At 41.9% G+C, this 18,265-nt stretch overlaps 1 protein-coding gene and 1 long non-coding RNA gene across 3 annotated transcripts in view; both read right to left on the reverse strand.

Moving 5' to 3' along the window:
* Window positions 1–13,728, reverse strand: part of LOC132205988 (uncharacterized) — a 37,820-nt gene extending 24,092 nt beyond the window's left edge. Inside the window, exon 1 of the long non-coding RNA XR_007247547.2 lies at window positions 13,506–13,728. This is a non-coding gene — a long non-coding RNA (uncharacterized LOC132205988). The remainder of the gene's footprint in view (window positions 1–13,505) is intronic.
* Window positions 1–18,265, reverse strand: part of LOC125452426 (XK-related protein 6-like) — a 452,844-nt gene that overhangs the window by 405,665 nt on the left and 28,914 nt on the right. The window lies entirely within an intron of this gene.

An 18,265-nucleotide genomic window follows, 5' to 3' on the forward strand; every position in this document is an offset into this window, starting at 1 on the left:
ACAATGCTGGACGTTCTAAAGTATTATCACAAGGAGTGAAGATCTACAAAGGTGGTCCAATCATAATTATGGAGAATTTGATGATTATGTTGTTCCCACATACTAGCTTTTTTGATCATTCAAGTAGTGATCATGGCTGGTACCAAACAAGCCTTCACAACTTTCTGAAATATACCCTCCTGACAGAGGGAACATATTTGTTGTGTGTGTTAAGTTGTGCAGCAACTCAAAATCCATATGCAGACTAGGCACAAATCATCCCTCTTTTGAATTATTGTACTGTATGACCACACCAAATAAATTAAGCAGGCTATGCACTTAAAGAAATCATACCTGAAAAGAACAAGAAGAATTAGACTGCAACCATGGTGGTTTATCAGAGGTGACAGAAAGTTAAACTAATCCTGAACTGTGTTTTGAGTTTGTTGGAAGCTTTCAGGAAGAAGGGGGTGGGGGGGTGTGGAGAAGCAGGTCACAGTTGCTAAAGCTGTTCCAGCATTGCCTAAGATCATGGCTGAAATTCAACTCCACTATTCTCATTTTGCATTATTGTTTTTGTTACAAAAACAAAGTTTAAAATGTGCAATTTTTATAACTCTCAGTTTCAAGCAAAAATGGAGGAATAAAGGAAGTTGTACAATCTGTTCTGAATTCAACCCAACAAGCTTGATGGTTTGGTTATAAAAGATAACGGGAAGTCTTTTGCAGCTGCAAGACGTTGACACCTTCAGAAAATGGCTAGTACATCTGTAATGACCATGAACAGACTGCACTGGGATACAAGCCATGGAGTGGAGTTTCAAGAGGGGAAGAGTTGACAAGAAACCACTGCAGTATCAGATATGTGGGGTTTGTCTAAGATACATTGAGAAGAACAAGACATATGTAATAGATAAGAAAGAGGAGGGTGGGTGAATGCTGGGAATGGGTGGTGTGTACAACTAAAAACACACATAGGCAAGTGATAGATTGTTGTTGCAATATACTGACGTGGACTGCTTTAAGATGTGAGGAATCGAATCAAGCAGCTTTCAGCAAATATCCCCACTTCTGACCTTCTGTTGCAGAAGACAACTTTTTACTGATGAAACAGCTGCACAGTTGAATTAAGAACACTTAGGAACATTTGCTGTGACATCTTAATACGAAAGCTACAAACATTTTTAATTCTGCCAGGTATTACCAAATCACAGGTGAATGCTGTTAATCTCAACAGATTTCCACATTACCCAGGGTTCTAAATGTCACACTTTCTTTAATACGACCTTGGTAGCAAGGTTTATCAGTAGTAGCTCAAGAATATGGCTGTCATATCTATTTTTGGCCGTAAGTTATAATGAAGCCAGTAGCCAAGTGGTTAGAGTGGAGGCAAAGGAGAGCTTGATGAGCATGTTCTGCCTGATAGCACGACTGATAATTATTTCCAATACATAGTTGATTTAGGTAGAATAACTGTCTGAATAGGAATTGGTCCTGCTTTTGGTGAACAGCGCACAGTAAAGCCTCCTTTATTTCTTACATTATTAAATAAATAAATACATACCCGTACCACAATAATGCTGGTAGAGTTGGTCGGCATCACAGCTTCATTTTTAATCTACATGACGTGGGCATTGCTGGCTGGGCAATTCCCAATTGTCCTGGGCAACAGGATGTTGAGCTCCAGTCTCAAACCGCTGTAGTCCTTGAATGGAGAAACCTACATTCTCTCTTGACTTCTTATGCTGCATGGCTCTCCAAGGTCCATGTTCAGCAACGGCTCCTAAAATTGGAAGCCAATGCAAAGGAAAGCCACAATGTACATAGAACCTCTAAACAGCTACACTGCAGTGCGGCTTAAAAGGGAATGCTAGTTAGGACAGTGCTATCAGAAAAGGGCTTCTAGATTTTGGTCCTGACGACATTGAAGGAACTGCAGGATAACAAAGTGCGAAGCTGGATGAACACAGCAGGCCAAGCAGCATCTCAGGAGCACAAAATCTGACCCCACCACCCAAGCCATTTTTCCATCCCCACCCTTGTCTGCCTTCCGGAGAGACCACTCTCTCCGTGACTCCCTTGTCCGCTCCACACTCCCCTCCAACCCCACCACCGATGTTTCGGGCCTAGACCCTTCATCAGAGAGGGAGATGGGGAGGGGGTTCTGGAATAAATAGGGAGAGAGGGGTGGCGGACCGAAGCTGGAGAGAAAAGAAGATAGGTGGAGAGGAGAGTATAGGTGGGGAGGTAGGGAGGGGATAGGTTACTCCACGGAAGACGGACAGGTCAAGGAGGTGGGATGAGGTAGTAGGTAGGGAATGGAGGTGCGGCTCGAGGTGGAAGGGATGGGTGAGACGAAGAACAGGTTAGGGAAGCGGAGACAGGCTGGGCTGGTTTCGGGATGCAGTGGGGGGAGGGGAAGAGCTGGGCTGGTTTGTGATGCAGTGGGGGGAGGGGGAGAACTGGGCTGGTTTTGGGATGCAGTGGGGGAAGGGGAGATTTTGAAGCTGGTGAAGTCCACATGGGAACCCTGCAGCCCAATGGTATCAAAGAGGAATAAGAGTTGCTGTTCCTGCAATCTTCAGGTGGCATCATTGTGGCACTGCAGGAAGCCCATGATGGACATGTAGTCTGAGGAATGGGAGGGGGAGATAAAATGGTTCGCGACTGGGAGGTGCAATTGTTTATTGCGAACCAAGCAGAGGTGTTCTGCAAAGCGTTCCCCAAGCCTCCGCTTGGTTTCCCCAATGTAGAGGAAGCCATACCGGGTACAATGGATACAGTATACCACATTGGCAGATGTGCAGGTGAACATCCGCTCTATATGGAAAGTCATCTTGGAGCCCGGGATGGGGATGAGGGAGGTGGTGGTGTGGGGGCAAGTGTAGCACTTCCTGCGGTTGCAGGGGAAGGTGCCGGGTGTGGTGGGGTTGGAGGGGAGCGTGGAGCGGACAAGGGAGTCACGGAGAGAGTGGTCTCTCCGGAAGGCAGACAAGGGTGGGGATGGAAAAATGGCTTGGGTGGTGGGGTCAGATCGTAGATGGCGGAAGTGTCGGAGGATGATGCGTTGTATCCGGAGATTGGTGGGGTGGTATGAGAGAACGAGGGAGATCCTCTTGGGGCGGTTATGGAGGGGGTGGGGTGTAAGGCGGGAAATGCGGTCAAGGGCGTTCTCGACTGCTGCGGGGGGGGGGGGGGAAAGAGTTGCAGTCCTTGAAGAACGTGGACATCTGGGATGTGCAGGAGTGGAATGCCTCATCCTGGCAGCAGATGTGGCGGAGGTGGAGGAATTGGGAATAGGGGATGGAATTTTTGCAGGAGGGTGGGTGGGAGGAGGTGTATTCTAGATAGCTGTGGGAGTCAGTGGGTTTGAAATGGACGTCAGTTTCTAGCTGGTTACCTGACATGGAGACCGAGAGGTCCAGGAAGGTGAGGGATGTGTTGGAGATGGCCCAGGTGAACTTGAGGTTGGGATGGAAGGTGTTGGTGAAGTGGATGAACTGTTTGAGCTCCTCTGGGGAGCAAGAGGTGGCGCCGATAGAGTCATCATAACAGAGGAAGAGGTGGGGTTTGGGGCCTGTGTAGATGCGGAAGAGGGACTGTTCCACATAACCTACAAAGAGGCAGGCATAGCTTGGGTCCATGCGGGTACCCATGGCCACCCCCTTTGTCTATGACTTTCCATATTAAGCGGATGTTCACCTGCACATCTGCCAATGTGGTATACTGCATCCATTGTACCCGGTGTGGCTTCCTCTACATTGGGGAGACGAAGCGGAGGCTTGGGGACCGCTTTGCAGAACACCTCCGCTCGGTTCGCAATAAACAACTGCACCTCCCAGTCGCGAACTATTTTAACTCCCCCTCCCATTCCTCAGACGACATGTCCATCATGGGCCTCCTGCAGTGCCACAATGATGCCACCCGAAGGTTGCAAGAACAGCAACTCATATTCCACTTGGGAACCCTGCAACCCAATGGTATCAATGTGGACTTCACCAGCTTCAAAATCTCCCCCTCCCCCACTGCATCCCAAAACCAGCCCAGCCTGTCTCCGCTCCCCTAACCTGTTCTTCCTCTCACCCATCCCTTCCTCCCACCTCCATTCCCTACCTACCACCTCATCCCCCCCTCCTTGACCTGTCCGTCTTCCCTGGACTGACCTATCCCCTCCCTACCTATACTCTCCTCTCCACCCATCTTCTTTTCTCTCCATCTTCGGTCCGCCTCCCCCTCTCTCCCTATTTATTCCAGAACCACCTCCCCATCCCCCTCTTTGATGAAGAGTCTAGGCCTAAAACGTCAGCTTTTGTGCTCCTGAGATGCTGCTTGGCCTGCTGTGTTCATCCAGCTTCACACTTTGTTATCTTGGATTCTCCAGCATCTGCAATTCCCATTGTCACTGAAGGAACTGCAAGCCAGTTTCAAGTCAAACTGGTTTGCAGCTCAAAGGGAAATTTACACGTGGCAATGTTCCCATACAACTGCTGCCTTGATGTTTCTCGGTAGCCAAAATCATGAGTTTGGTAGGTGCGATTGGAGGAGCCTTGGTGGGGTCCGACAGCACATCTTGCAGATGGTAGTCAATGCTACCAATTTGGGCCAGGTACAGTGGCAGTGAATTTGGAAGATGTTGTGTCAATCAAGCAGGATATTTTTCCAGTATAGTTTGAGTGACTTTGTAACAGCACTCAATCAGGCAAGTGAGAAGTATTCCATCACACACGTGCACGTATCTTCCATATGATATGCAAGCATCGTGGAGTCAGAAGTCAGGCTACTCCCAACAGAATTTCTAGCCTGCATTTGTAGCCACAGTATGTACATTGTTGGTCTAGCTTAGTTTCCAGTTAATGGTGACTTTCAGGATACTGAAATGTCCTAAAGCACAGATGTTCTACGAGACATATCTTCAGCACTACATCCTAGCTACCATTGTCTCCCAATACTTGTGCATTTAGTCATTTAATATTATGTCACATCAAGTGAATTGATTGGGCTGCAGCTATTACCTGTTATGTTGGTGACCACAAGAGGAGACACTTAGAGAACATCCCTTCAGAACTTCAAATGTTCTAAGTCTCTTGCTTGAACTGTGGTCCAAGAAGAGCAGTTGCTCTGGGAGTCTTTAGTGAGCATATGGACAACATGTTCCGTCCAGCAGAGATGACTTTGAACTGTTAGCACTCGTCAAGTGGCTTGAGCAAGGATGCTGTTGTTGGGCCATTTTTTTCGCTACCAGATTTGAAGGCTCTTCACAGGACTTGGAAGTGCTTGCTGAAGCTCATCTATTTGTCCAAAACACAGATGTGTGACATGCACTGCTACCAACCAGTTTTGAGACATTAATCTTGGGTAACTGACCTGGTGTCTCAACCCGTGATTAACCAACTATTGCAAGTAGTGGGAAGCTTACTCATGCAAGGTAACAAACGATGAGATGCAGGAATTGCTGGCTGGGCCAGCCTTTATTGCCCAGCTTTAGTTGCTCTTGAACTTGCCAGGTTAGAGTGTTAAGAACCAACCACATTGCTGAGAGTCTAGAACAGAGATGTACATCAGACTAAGCCAAGACAGCGGTTTTCCTTCCCTTGAAAAGGATATTTGTAAGCCAGCTAGGTTTTTATGCCGATCATCATTATGGTCATCATTAGACTTTTAAATTTCAGATTCCTACTGAATTCAAATTCCACCAAACTCAAGTCACCAGAACATTACCTGGATCTCTGGATTACTAACCCAGCTACAATACTACAAGATCATCACCTCCCCTTTACACTTTGTATTTCAGAAACAATGGAAGTCCCAAAGCATACTACAAACAAAATGAGTATGCCTCATTGACTTTATGGAGGTAAATGTGTTTTTAAAAGATAGGCAGATCTGTTTCAGTGGTGATAGTTGAGGGTTAAATGTTGATTAGCACACTAGGAGAGCTCTCTCCGTTGAAATCTGTCCATAGTCCCAGCTTTACCTCTTACGAGCTACACCGCATGACCTCAATGGAGTCTTTTCCTGGAGATAATGTGTGCACTTTATTTTGGCCGAAATATAAATGTGGAGTTCACAATATCTAGATTTAATATTCTTAAACATAATAATGAGTTAAATTTGTCCTTGAGTGCACGGGTCTAAAAAGGCATGCATTAATCAAACATTTTGTTCCTCCATTATGACTCTAGTACCAATTAGATGACACATCGGTTCCTGGTACAGCTGTCTCTCCACCCCCACTGCTGGACAGTCATCATATACTAATACCAATAATTTCCAGGCATAAACTAAGCTGTGGTTTGATGGACTTTGAAGTGACTTGCTCCATAATGTTCAAAAGTATTTTCATTTCTCTATTCAACTTTAAACATACTAAACTTACAAGATAGCAAATATTCTAACAAGAGTACCTCTCTATCAACAAAACTATCTTCCTTTTGAGAGGTAAAATGCAAATCTAAAACTTTAACTTTCAACTAATTTGCCATACAGTAAAACGGATCGTTCCAAAACAAAGGAAAATGACAGGAAATATCACAGTTGTAAGAAATAATAAATCCTTTCAGAATTATCAACTGTACATCTGATCATCACTATCACGAATGAAAAGGAAACTAGCTGCCATAAGATCTCACCAGACAAGTGTTCACTACTGTTCATGGGAGCTTTGCTACCTACTGAGATGTACAAGAAAGCACTTGCTGTAAGCAGCAGATAGGAAACATTAATAACTCAGAAGGACATCACAAACCTAGCTTTTTCCCATGGTCCACATTACTTTATTGGTTGGGAATCAGATGGAGATCAAACAAACCTGAAAGTATCCAGAAATAACATTTTCAATCAATTCAGCATTAGACATTTTCCTGATAATTGAATCATACTCTTAAGCACTTTGCAACACTGCACACAAGTATGCCAGAAAATCAACTTCACAGCTCTGCCACAGTGCAAGTTTATTACTGAAAGGAAATTATATTTCTTTTCCCCTCTTTCCTGGTAGAAGGCTAGAAACAGTTAGTCTCATCTACTTGAGATTAGTAACTCTCAGAGGTGGATAATTACGTTCCAAATCTCTGGCATACCCCCAAAAATTCGTATCCATCAAGCTAAATGTAATCACTGCATTAATTTTGTGGTGTTAACAGCACGGCATGTTTCATTTGAATTTACGAAGAAATGAAGTAAAAATGTGGTTTTAAGTAATTTGATTAGTGATTTTAACATCCTGTCTCTTATTCTGAAATATGAAGCTGGCCACATAAACATAAATGAACTAAAGTTAGGACCTCGAGCATTGCAGAACTACAACCATGGGGGCAGCAGTGGCAACGGACTGTGGCAGGGCTGAGGCACTGTGCGAGCCCAGATGGCAGTGAGAAGCAATCGACAGCCGGCGATGGATGGTAGTAGCGGTGGCAGTCAATGTGGGAATGATAAGGGATTGCGGCAGGGCCGTCAGGGCCAAAGCACTGCAAGCAGTGGCAAAGCCTGGACTTTGTACCCAAGTTAGTACCGTGTGTGGCAACATTGTACGTTTTTTTCACTGTATTCTTGTCCCCTATACTTGAGTACATGTGACAATACAACCAAAATCTAAATCTAGCAATTTGGGATTGACTTTGCACATCCAAGTCTGAGCAGTCTGATAATTTTAATATGCAATGTGATGATGTGCAGCAAATACAGTGAGAAAATATTAGTACTGGGGTAGTGCACTAGAATCAAAGCCCCACTTCGCAAAGTCACCAGAAAAGTTAGAACATATTAAATTAATTTATACAAAGTACACAAAAATCCTTCAATATAGCCAATTTTCAGATCAAAATTGATAGTAGACATGGACCAAGTTTCTGTAGTTAAGAATTACCAGTTATTACAAGTAATTAGACTATAGCTACAGATAAAAGTTACAACCTTCAGCATTCAACACTACAAATTAAAACACTAATCCCCTTATAAACTCCCCTGTATAAACAAGCAATCATACAAAAAGCAGAGCAAAAAAGCTAATGGGCATAGGAAAACTTGGAAGACAGCTGAATGATTCCTAGTCACAGGTTGCCGAGATCCTTACGATTCTTATGCTGGTCAGAACTTTGATCTTGAGAAAGAAGGTGGCTAGTTCACTACCACAAGTATCACACTGTTTTCTTAATTCTGTCTTGCTTGGGAAACACTTAAATCATGTGTCAAAATACCCATTTCCCAGTGAAAATATAGCGCGAGAGCAACCAGAATGAACAAGGGTAAGGGACGAAATGGCACTGTGGCTTGCATCGGATAAAAACTCTCCAGGCGATTCTTTAGATTTGAACCATCATCTGTTTTTTTCTCTTCACAGAGCTCTTCAGCAGCGTTCCCGCTAATTATTCTTCTTTGTGGTCTGCCAAGGTGTGTCTGTGCTCACACAGCTTTGAGGGAACATTGGGTTGTCAGATCAGAGTTCTTCCAGCACTCAATCAGAAAAAGAGTGCAAAAATTTAATCAAACCTGCACACAATACTCCAAATGTGGCCCTACCAAAACCCCTGCAATAATTACAGCAAGACATCCCTTTTCCTGTACTCAAATCCTCTCTCTAAAGTCTAAAATACCATTTGCCTTTTCACCAGCTGTGGCACCTGCATGTTTACTTTCAGCAACTAGTGTACAAAGACAAAGACATTCTCCCCTTCCCAATGCATTGCAATTCAGTTAGTAATCCACCTTCCAGTTTATCCCATTTGTTCACATTATACTTCATCCGTCATGCGTTTATCCAGTCACTCAATTTGTCCAAATCACATTGAAGCATTTCTGCATCCTCCTCACTGTTCTATCCTGCTTTGTTTCATCTGTAAACTTAGAGATGCTACATTCTGTGATAATGGGAACTGCAGATGCTGGAGAATCCAAGATAACAAAGTGTGGAGTTGGATGAACACAGCAGGCCAAGCAGCATCTCAGGAGCATAAAAGCTGACGTTTCGGGCCTAGACCCTTCATCAGAGAGGGGGATGGGGAGAGGGAACTGGAATAAATAGGGAGAGAGGGGGAGGCGGACCAAAGATGGACAGAAAAGAAGATAGGTATTACAAGAGAGTTGCAGTGGGAGAGAGATTCCCTGAGGTTGGTCCGGAGGGAGGAGGGTAACTTCTTCAGGTTAGGCATCCCTGGAAGAGGCTTCGCAGTTCCGGAGGGAGGAGGGAAGTTCTGTTAATTAAATAATGACTATATATTGCAAATAGCTGTGGTCCAAGCACCGATTCCTTATTGGTCCTCGCTGGTCACTGCCTGCCACTCAAGAAAAAAAAACGACCTGTTTATTCCAATTCTTTGTTTCTTGTCTATCAAAGTTTTCTATCCATCTCAATACACTAGTCCCACTGCCGTACACTTTAATTTTATTTGCTAATATCCTTATTGAAAGCCTTCTGAAAATCCAAACAAACCATATCCATTGGCCCCCTTATCAACTCTACTAGTTACATCCTCAAAAGAATTCCAGCAGACTTGCCAAACACCCTATCCATTTTCTAAGTCAATACTGGCTCAGTTCATTTCTGTCAGTTTTCTAAAGTGCCGTATTAAACATTTTATAATATCTTCCCTACTACTGATGTCAGGCAAACTGGTCTATAACTCCTTTTCTCTCTAGCTATTCTGCAATCCACAGCACCTGTTTCAGATTCGAAAGAATCTTCAATGATGACCAATCATGCTTGCATTATTTCTAAGAAACTTCAAGTACTCTAGGATGTAGATTAATCAGGCCCTTGGGTTTTACTGCCTTTAATCTCATCAATTTCACCAACACCATTTCTCTAATGATGCTGATTTCCTTCAGTTTCTATCAGATTCTGTGTTCCCCAATATTCTTGCGGCATTATTTCTCTCCTCCTTTGTGAAGACAGAACCAATGTACGTACTTAACTGGTCTGCCATTTGTTTTCCAATACAGATTACCTGGGTTCTAACTGTCAAGAACCAACATTTGTCTTTCACTATTACTCCCTCTTAAATCAATTCCCTTGTCCTCCTTTGCAGAAATCTAAACAGCTCCCAATTTTTTTTTGGCTTTTTTTGGACAATTTTTTTGTTGCTTCCTCGGACATAATATTATCCTTAATTTTCCTTGTTAGCCATGATCTGGCCACCTTTCCAGAAATGAATTGTTACAGTTCCTCCATGAAGTCTTTAAATGTTTGCCATTGCCTATCCACCTTCATCCTTTTAAGGGACGTCCCCAATTTATTGTAACAAGCTCACGCCTCACACTATCACAGTTTCCTTTACTTAGATTCAGGACACTGGTCACAAAATCAACTACAACACTGTCATCTTAATGGGAGTTTTATTGTATTATGCTCACTCTTCCCCAAGGGGCCTCACACAAATAGTTGGCTGATTATTCCTCTCTCATTATACAAAACACAATCTGGGGTGGCCTGATCTCATTGGTTGAGTCAATCCAGAAAAACACACGCTCCAGGAATTCCTTTTCTATGGTACTGTTACTGATTTGGTTTGCCCAATCTGTATAGAGATGTAAGTTTGGGCAAATTTACAGCTACACCTTTATTGTCTGCATCTCTAATTTATTGCTTTATAGCTATCTATCATTACCACTAAAGTTTGGCTGTCTATAAGTGATCATTTTCTGTTCCTTGGTGTTTGGAAACTCTACCCATAGATTCCACTTCACTGTAGCTTCTCCATCTAGGCCTTGATGCAAATGGACACAAACTGCTTCAGTGGTTGGACCTAGGACAACACTGAGGAACTCCTGAAAAAAAAATCTTGAGGCTGAGGTGAATGACCTCCAACAAGCAGATAGAACCTGTCCCCCCTCACTTTGTTGACAATATTTAATTAAATGTTACTTTTCCATTGAAGGCAGTCAGACTGATTTCCACGCTCCAGTTCAGCTCTTTTGTTCACGTTTTGGTCAAAGCTGCAAGGAGCTCAAGAGCTGGAAAACTTGACAGAACCCAACTGAACAGTGAACATGTTATTGTTCAGTAGAAGCCATTCGATTGCACAATCAAACAATATCTTCCATTCATTGTATTATTGATTCAGAGTAGGCTGACAGGGTGTAACTGATCACGTAGATGTCATAACTACACAGGAACAGGCTCCTCACGAACACAGTTTTGCAATGTTGTCAAGGCCCAAAGCCTTTGCAATATCTAGTGCTTTCAGCCATTGCCTGATATCACATGGAACTAAACTAATTGGCATGGCGGGGACCTCAGGGAAAAACCAAGATAGATCATTCAATTACTACCTGTGGCTGAAGATATCTGCAAATACTTCAGCCATGCCTTTTGAACTGACATGCTGGACTCACCCATCATTGATGAATAAGGATAAGGAGTCTCCTCCTCCAGTGAATTCTTCAATGTCCAATACCATTCACAACTATTTGTGGCAGGAACACAAAGCCCATATCTAATCTATTAATTGTGGAAATTCTTAGTTCTATCTCACACATGCTGTCTTCACTTTTGGGCATGCAAGTAGTCAGGTGTTACCACTTCACCAGGTTGGCATCTCACCTTCTAATGTGTTTGGTGTTGCTCTTGACATGCCTTTGTTAAATCAGGATAGATTACTAGCCTGGATAGTAATGACAGGGTAGGGGATATGTTGGGCCATAAAGTTACAGACTGTTTAAGTTCTACTACGGTTAATAGCCTAGAGCACCTCATGGGTGCCCAATCTCAAGTTACTAGATCTGTTTGAGACCCAGGAGGCGGCGATAGCCTCATGGTATTATCGCTGGATTATTAATCCAGAGACCCAGATAACATTCCAGGGACCCAGTTCAAATCCTGCCACAGCAGATGGTGGAATTTGAATTCAATACAATATCTAGAATTCAGAATCTAATGACGACCGTGAATCCATTGCCAATTGTCAGAAAATCCCATCTAGTTCACTAATGTCCTTTAGGAAAAGAAACTTTACTTCGTCTGGCCAACGTGATTCTAGACCCACAGCAACGTGGTTGACTCCAAACTGCCCTCTGGGCAATTAGGGATGGGCAATAAATACTGCCTAGCCAGTGATGCCCTCATCCTGTTCATGAACAAAGAAATAAAATCCAAATTAGCGTAGCACAACTACACCAAAGTATCTTCGATTTAAAGGTGGGATTTCATTTCCACACTATAATGGACAGGTGTCTTGCTGGAGATAGATGGATGAGGGCGAGGTCAAATATAAACTTCTCTTTGGTACACTCACCACCAGCTGTAGGCCTAGTTCAGCATTATGTTCCTTAGGATTCGGTCATCTTGATCAGTCGTGGTGTTGTCACATCACCCTTGGTAATGGGAATTCAATTCCCCACACAAGGTACACATGGTGCCCTAGCATTTTTTTTACATGTTCAAGGACTTGGAACTTCACTGGCTTGGCTGGCAATTATTCACCATCTCCTTTAAGAAGGTAAACTGCCTGCTTAAACCGTATCAGTTTAGTGTATGTACATCACGACGTTGATCATCAGGAAGGAATCTAAGGTTTTTGACCCAGCAACCATGAAGGAATGGCAATACAGATCCAAATCAGGTCGTTGAGTGGCTTGGAGTGATGTTCAATTCAGAGGATTACTGATTCATCAGCCAAGGCAGAGGACAGTAGGCCCGAATCAGTAACTGGTTTTCTTGCCAGTTTTTGAGCCAACACCATGAGATTCCTTGGGATCTGGAGTCAAATGTTGACCCAGGGCATCTTGACTGCATAGCATTGTGTCACGATGTCTGCTGGGTCTATCCATCAGCCAGACAGAACATAGTGAGAGATGGTGACAGTATCTGGGACACAGTCATCCTCACATAATCAAAAGTGAGAGAAATTTGTCAGTCCTTTGCTTGACTAACCCATTGGATGGCTCCCCAATTTTGTCACAAGGTCCCAAATATTAGTCAGGAGGACTCTGCAGGGTATTTGTGCTATTATCATGCCCAGTGCTTTTGTCAACGTTGGGGGTGGCATATGGTTTCATTCCTTTCATCATGCATCGTAGCAATTAAATACACAGCTTGCTAACTATTTGAGGGCATTTTATCATCAACCACAGTATTTTACCATCTGAAATCACACACTAGCAGATTTCCTTCTTGAAAGCACATCAGTGAACTGCATGTTTACCTCTTTGAAAACATGAATCAATTTATGGTCACCATTGGACTTGATTTATTAACTGAATTTAAGTTTGACCATCTGCTACGATGAGATTCTAACATATGTCCCCAGAGCATTAGTCTGAGTCTCTCAATTACACATCCAGTAACAATAAAAATACGCCTCCACTTTGCATGACTTAAGGACAACCCAAAGCACTTGATAATCAATGAATCAAAGTTATAAAACAAGCATATCACACGGCTGAAAAATTAAATGTCTTCCTGAAAGTCACATTTATTGCAAGCATTCTTATTACAGTTAGAGGCTTACTTAAGCACCATAACAAATCTCACTGAGTACATCACTAAGTCAAGTACATTTTTTTAAAAAGAAAAACAGAATTATTGGACTTACGTTTATTCATCAAAACATCCTTCGGCTGTCAACATTATTCAAAGATAAGCTACCAAGCAGGGAGTGGCACAAAACTGAAAAGAAACAACTACTGTACGCAGATAATTGAGTCATACTACAGCATCCTGGGAAATAAGAATGTTAAATAATTCATATTCAGTTAAAACATTAATTCTAAATTAATATCATCAAATTTAGGTAGTTTTTTCAAAGAGAACAAAGATTTTAGGTAAAACTTCAATGCATTAAATGACAGATTGCAATGAATAAACAAAACTGTGAACTGCAATACACAGCTTTTAGTTTAACCATTTATTTTGAAAATGAGAAATTTAATCAATGGGGGAAATATACACTAAGTATAAAAAGAATCCAGGAATAATGTTGTTGAAACTTTGCGGTTGGACTGTAGAGTGCATGTTTGTATGGTCAGGAACATAAGAGAAAGTTGACCCTGCTCCACAATTTATTACAATCATGGCTGATCACACACTTCAATGCCTTTTGAATTGAACTGAATTAGCTTTGTTGTTACATGAAATCAAATGAGTAGAGTGAAAAGTTTACAAATCACCATTTGCAGCACCATCTGAAGTACAAGATACCGAGGTATAGATTCTTCAGTACAAGTCCTTAGTAAATAAAAATAGAATAAAGAAATTACAACATCCAGCAATGTACATCTTCAGAATGAATTAGAAAATAGAGAAATGAAACATTCTGAACAAGAGTCTTGAAATCCAGTCGATGTTGGCACCAGACCTTGACTCCATACCATGGAGGGCCTCACCGTGGCCAGGAAATTGCATTGGAATGACCATGTTGTAATTCCATGCTGAAGCCACTTTGGGGCAAAAGACTGTCAGAGGATGCTGGGGAACATCACGACAGGCCAGGAGGCTGGGATCCAATGCCAGAGGTCCAAGGCCACACTGGCCAACACTACCAAGGCATTCAAATAAAACTTCAATAAGTGCATTAAATGACAGATAGCAGTGAATAAACTGAATCATGAATTTCAATACCTTTTTTTTTAAAAGAAGTTTAACCGCTTAATGTGAACATGAAATAATTTCAACCAATGGGGCAGTATATGCTAAGGAAAAAACAAATTCAGACATAATTTCAGACAGCTTATTGAAATTTTGTGGTTGGGCTGCAACTTTACCAACATTACCCCAATAACTGTTCAAACCACTGATTAAATCAAAATTTAATCAGTTCTGAGGAAGGATCACTGGACCCGAAACATTAACTCGGTTTTCTCCTCCACAGATGCTGCCAGACCTGAAACTTTTCCAGCAACTTTGTTTTTGTTCCAAAAATTAATCAACCTCTACTTTAAATACACTCAAAGACTAAACTTCTCCAGGCCTCTCAGGTAGAGAAAGTCAAGATTCACTACAATCTGAACAAAAACAAAATTGGCATCTTGCTCCAAAACGGTAGCCCCCTACTTACTTTTAAATAGTGCCTTCTGGTTCTAGACTCCCTAAACAAGGGAAATATCTGACCTGCATTCTGCTCTATCAATGCTGTGTAAACCTAATATAAATACGTGCCACTGAATTCATTGAAATATGGACAAAAATAAATGAGACAAATTGCACAAATGGTATGAATTTTAATACATAAATTTAAATAAAGTCTAAGGTGTATGAGAGACATTAAACTGAAATGTCACTTTTCCTCGCATTGGATGCGAAAGATCCCACGTCACAAAGACCCCAATATCCTGGTCAATACTCATTTACCCCTCAACCTAATATTACTTGACCAGATCATTGCTGCTCTGCTGTATTTGCATAAGTACGGTTACATATCAACTGCAACATTTCGCGTAGAACAAAACTAACAGCATTTCAAAATATGTAGCGTTTTGTGCTTTGAGATTAGAAACGCTACTAAATAAAACACAAGTCTATATCTTAAAGACACCCACCAATGAAGCAGCAAAATCTCTTACTGGCGCATTTGAGTTCCATTACTTGAAACCTGGGTATTTTTAGAAAAGCCATTTTGACCCGTAACACTTAAGTTTACATACTGATAGTCAGAAGTCTGTCATGTTTGATGGAAATGGGTGGTGTAATGAGGCAACAAAATAACATCACACTTCAACATATTGCTTTTCTGCCAAAGTATGTTGGCTGTAATCTAATTTAGTGTGCAATACATAGCAACGTGGACAATAGCCAAGGTTCTTGATAATACAAAACAATAAAAGTCAAATATTCCAACTTGAGAACAAAACATACCCAAAGTACAATTGCTTTTCTGTTAAGAGTTGTGCAATCTGAAATTATGGTTTAAAGATGGTTACATCCCAAAGCATCAACAGCAATTTGACAGACACTTAATACTTCATCAGCTTCACAACATAAAAATCATCATACAGTCAGCAAGATTGAGATTGGTTGGCTCGCTGAGCTGGTTTGTTGTTTTCCATATGTTTCTTTGCCATGCTTGGTAACATCCTCAATGCAGCCTCCGATGAAGCGATGTGTTTTCCCTTCTGGTTTTTAAACTCTGGGGTCCTTTGAGATGGATTGTCTCACTTCCAGTTTTCCTTTGTAGTGGAATGCATACGGGGTTCAATGTGTTTATTAATAGCATGTTTCGTGGAGTGTATGTTTCCAGGAATTCTCACGCTTGCCTCTGCCTAGACTGTCCCAGGATCTTGGTGTTGTCCCAGTCAAAGTTGTGGTTCTTGTCCATGTGGATTGAGATGCGTGAGTATTGGTCATGTCTTTTTGTAGCCAGTTGGTGTTCATGTACCCTTGTTGTTAGCTTCCTTCTTGTTTGTCCAATGCAGTGTTTCTTGCAGTCTCTGCAGGGAATTTTGTAGATGACATTGATCCTGTCCATGGCAGGGAGTGGGTCTTTAGTTCAGGTGAGCAGTAGTCGTGGGGTTAATGTGGGCTTGTGTGCCACTCTGATGCCCAGCGGTTGTAGGGGTCTTGTGGTGAGTTCTGACGTGTTCCTGACGTAGGGTAGTGTGATGAGTGTGTCAGGGTGCGTACAATCTTTCTGATGCTATTCGTGTAGATGTCTTCTGACCCAATTCTTTGGATATCCATTATCCTTGAACACTTGGAAGAGGTATTCCGCTTTCTCTTGGCGTAGTTCTGTGATACTTCATGGTAACCATCCCAGCACACACAAACAAAGCTGCGTGCGAACGCTATTTAAAAGGGCAACAACACACTGCAGCAACACAGGCAATCCACATGGACAAGAACCACGTCTGTGACTGGGGCTACATCAAGATCCTGGGACAGGTTAGGCAGAGACAAGCACGAGAATTCCCAGAAGTATGGCACTCCACGAAGCATGCTATGAATAAACACATTGAACTTGACTCCATAAACATTCCACTACAAAGGAAAACCGGAAGTGAGACAATCCATCTCAACAGACCCCAGAGTTTAAAAACCAGGCGAGAAAACGCCGACACTACTTCGGAGGCTGCATTGAGGATGTTACCAAGCATGGTAACGAAACGTCTACAAAACAACAAACCAGTTCAGTGAGCCAACCAACCTCAACACCCACAACCCAAGCTACAGATCTACAACCTCAGATAAGCAGTATTTCATAGAATGTCCTGGGATGCTAACATATGAGCAAGATTCAGTCAAGGAACGCTGGGGTAAAGGGCACTTGAAATTCAACTGCTAAGTAACAGTGGTCATTAGTCTGGACAGTTGGCTTTCTGAAAACTGCCAGTAATTGAAACATAATAAGGACATTAGCATGGTAACAATTTCTCAAAGGGATGGGTAAAATTTCTATCTTTCTTTGATAGCCTTTTTTTTCCTTCCACAAGTACCATCCACAATTAACTTACCACTATTACTGCATGTGTTAAGCTTAGCAAAGACATCAAATTAGTTTTTTCTTGGATTCATACAATTTTAACAAACAGAAAACACAGATAAAAATATTAAAACTATTTTGCATTTTATCATATAGTATAGTAAAATATCCACTGGCATATCTAAACAGTGATTTGAAATTGCATGTTTCTGCTCATGATCGGGGAAACAATTCACAAGTGGCAACACAAAACATTTAGCTTTAATTTTTATTATTTGGCTTGTAATCTTAACAATGTACTGTCATTGTGTTTGAAAATCAAGCTCGTATGAATGATGTATGAATTATCTGTATTTCTCACACATTTGGTTATATTGTTTATGGCACATTCACCTAATGTAACCAATTAGGATGTATTTTTAGAAGAATTCATAAACCAAAGCTGGAGATGCAAATCAAAAATCTTCCTCATTTATTAGCATCCCAAGAGGTTGTATCAAATCTTGTTTACATAATGGCAATTTTACACTGTAAAACTGAAGTTGTATCAAGAAGTGCATCAGCCAAATTCGTTGGGATGCAACCATCTATTTTGTAGTTATAGATTGCTCAACTCTGAACAGAACAGCAGCTAAGAACATCTAATCAGGAAGAAACTGTTTAGAACTTTGACGGTGAATTGATTAGAAGCATTAACTCCAATTTACCCACCTAGGTTCCGTAATGCATAATACCATTTAGTAATCAGTTTAATAAGTCTCCTGAGAGACCACAGGTATCTCAGTTTGACAATGTAGCTATATAACTTGAAGGGCACAACTCCTTATCAAACATGGATTACAGCAAGGAAGCAGTTCTTCTCAACCAGCATGGAGCTTGAACACAGGCCCACTGGCAAGATAAGGCACCACACACTAGCTGTCTAGCCTGCTGAGCTAATA

This window comes from Stegostoma tigrinum, chromosome 4 (assembly GCF_030684315.1).
Source record: "Stegostoma tigrinum isolate sSteTig4 chromosome 4, sSteTig4.hap1, whole genome shotgun sequence".
In the NCBI taxonomy this organism is placed as follows: domain Eukaryota; kingdom Metazoa; phylum Chordata; class Chondrichthyes; order Orectolobiformes; family Stegostomatidae; genus Stegostoma; species Stegostoma tigrinum.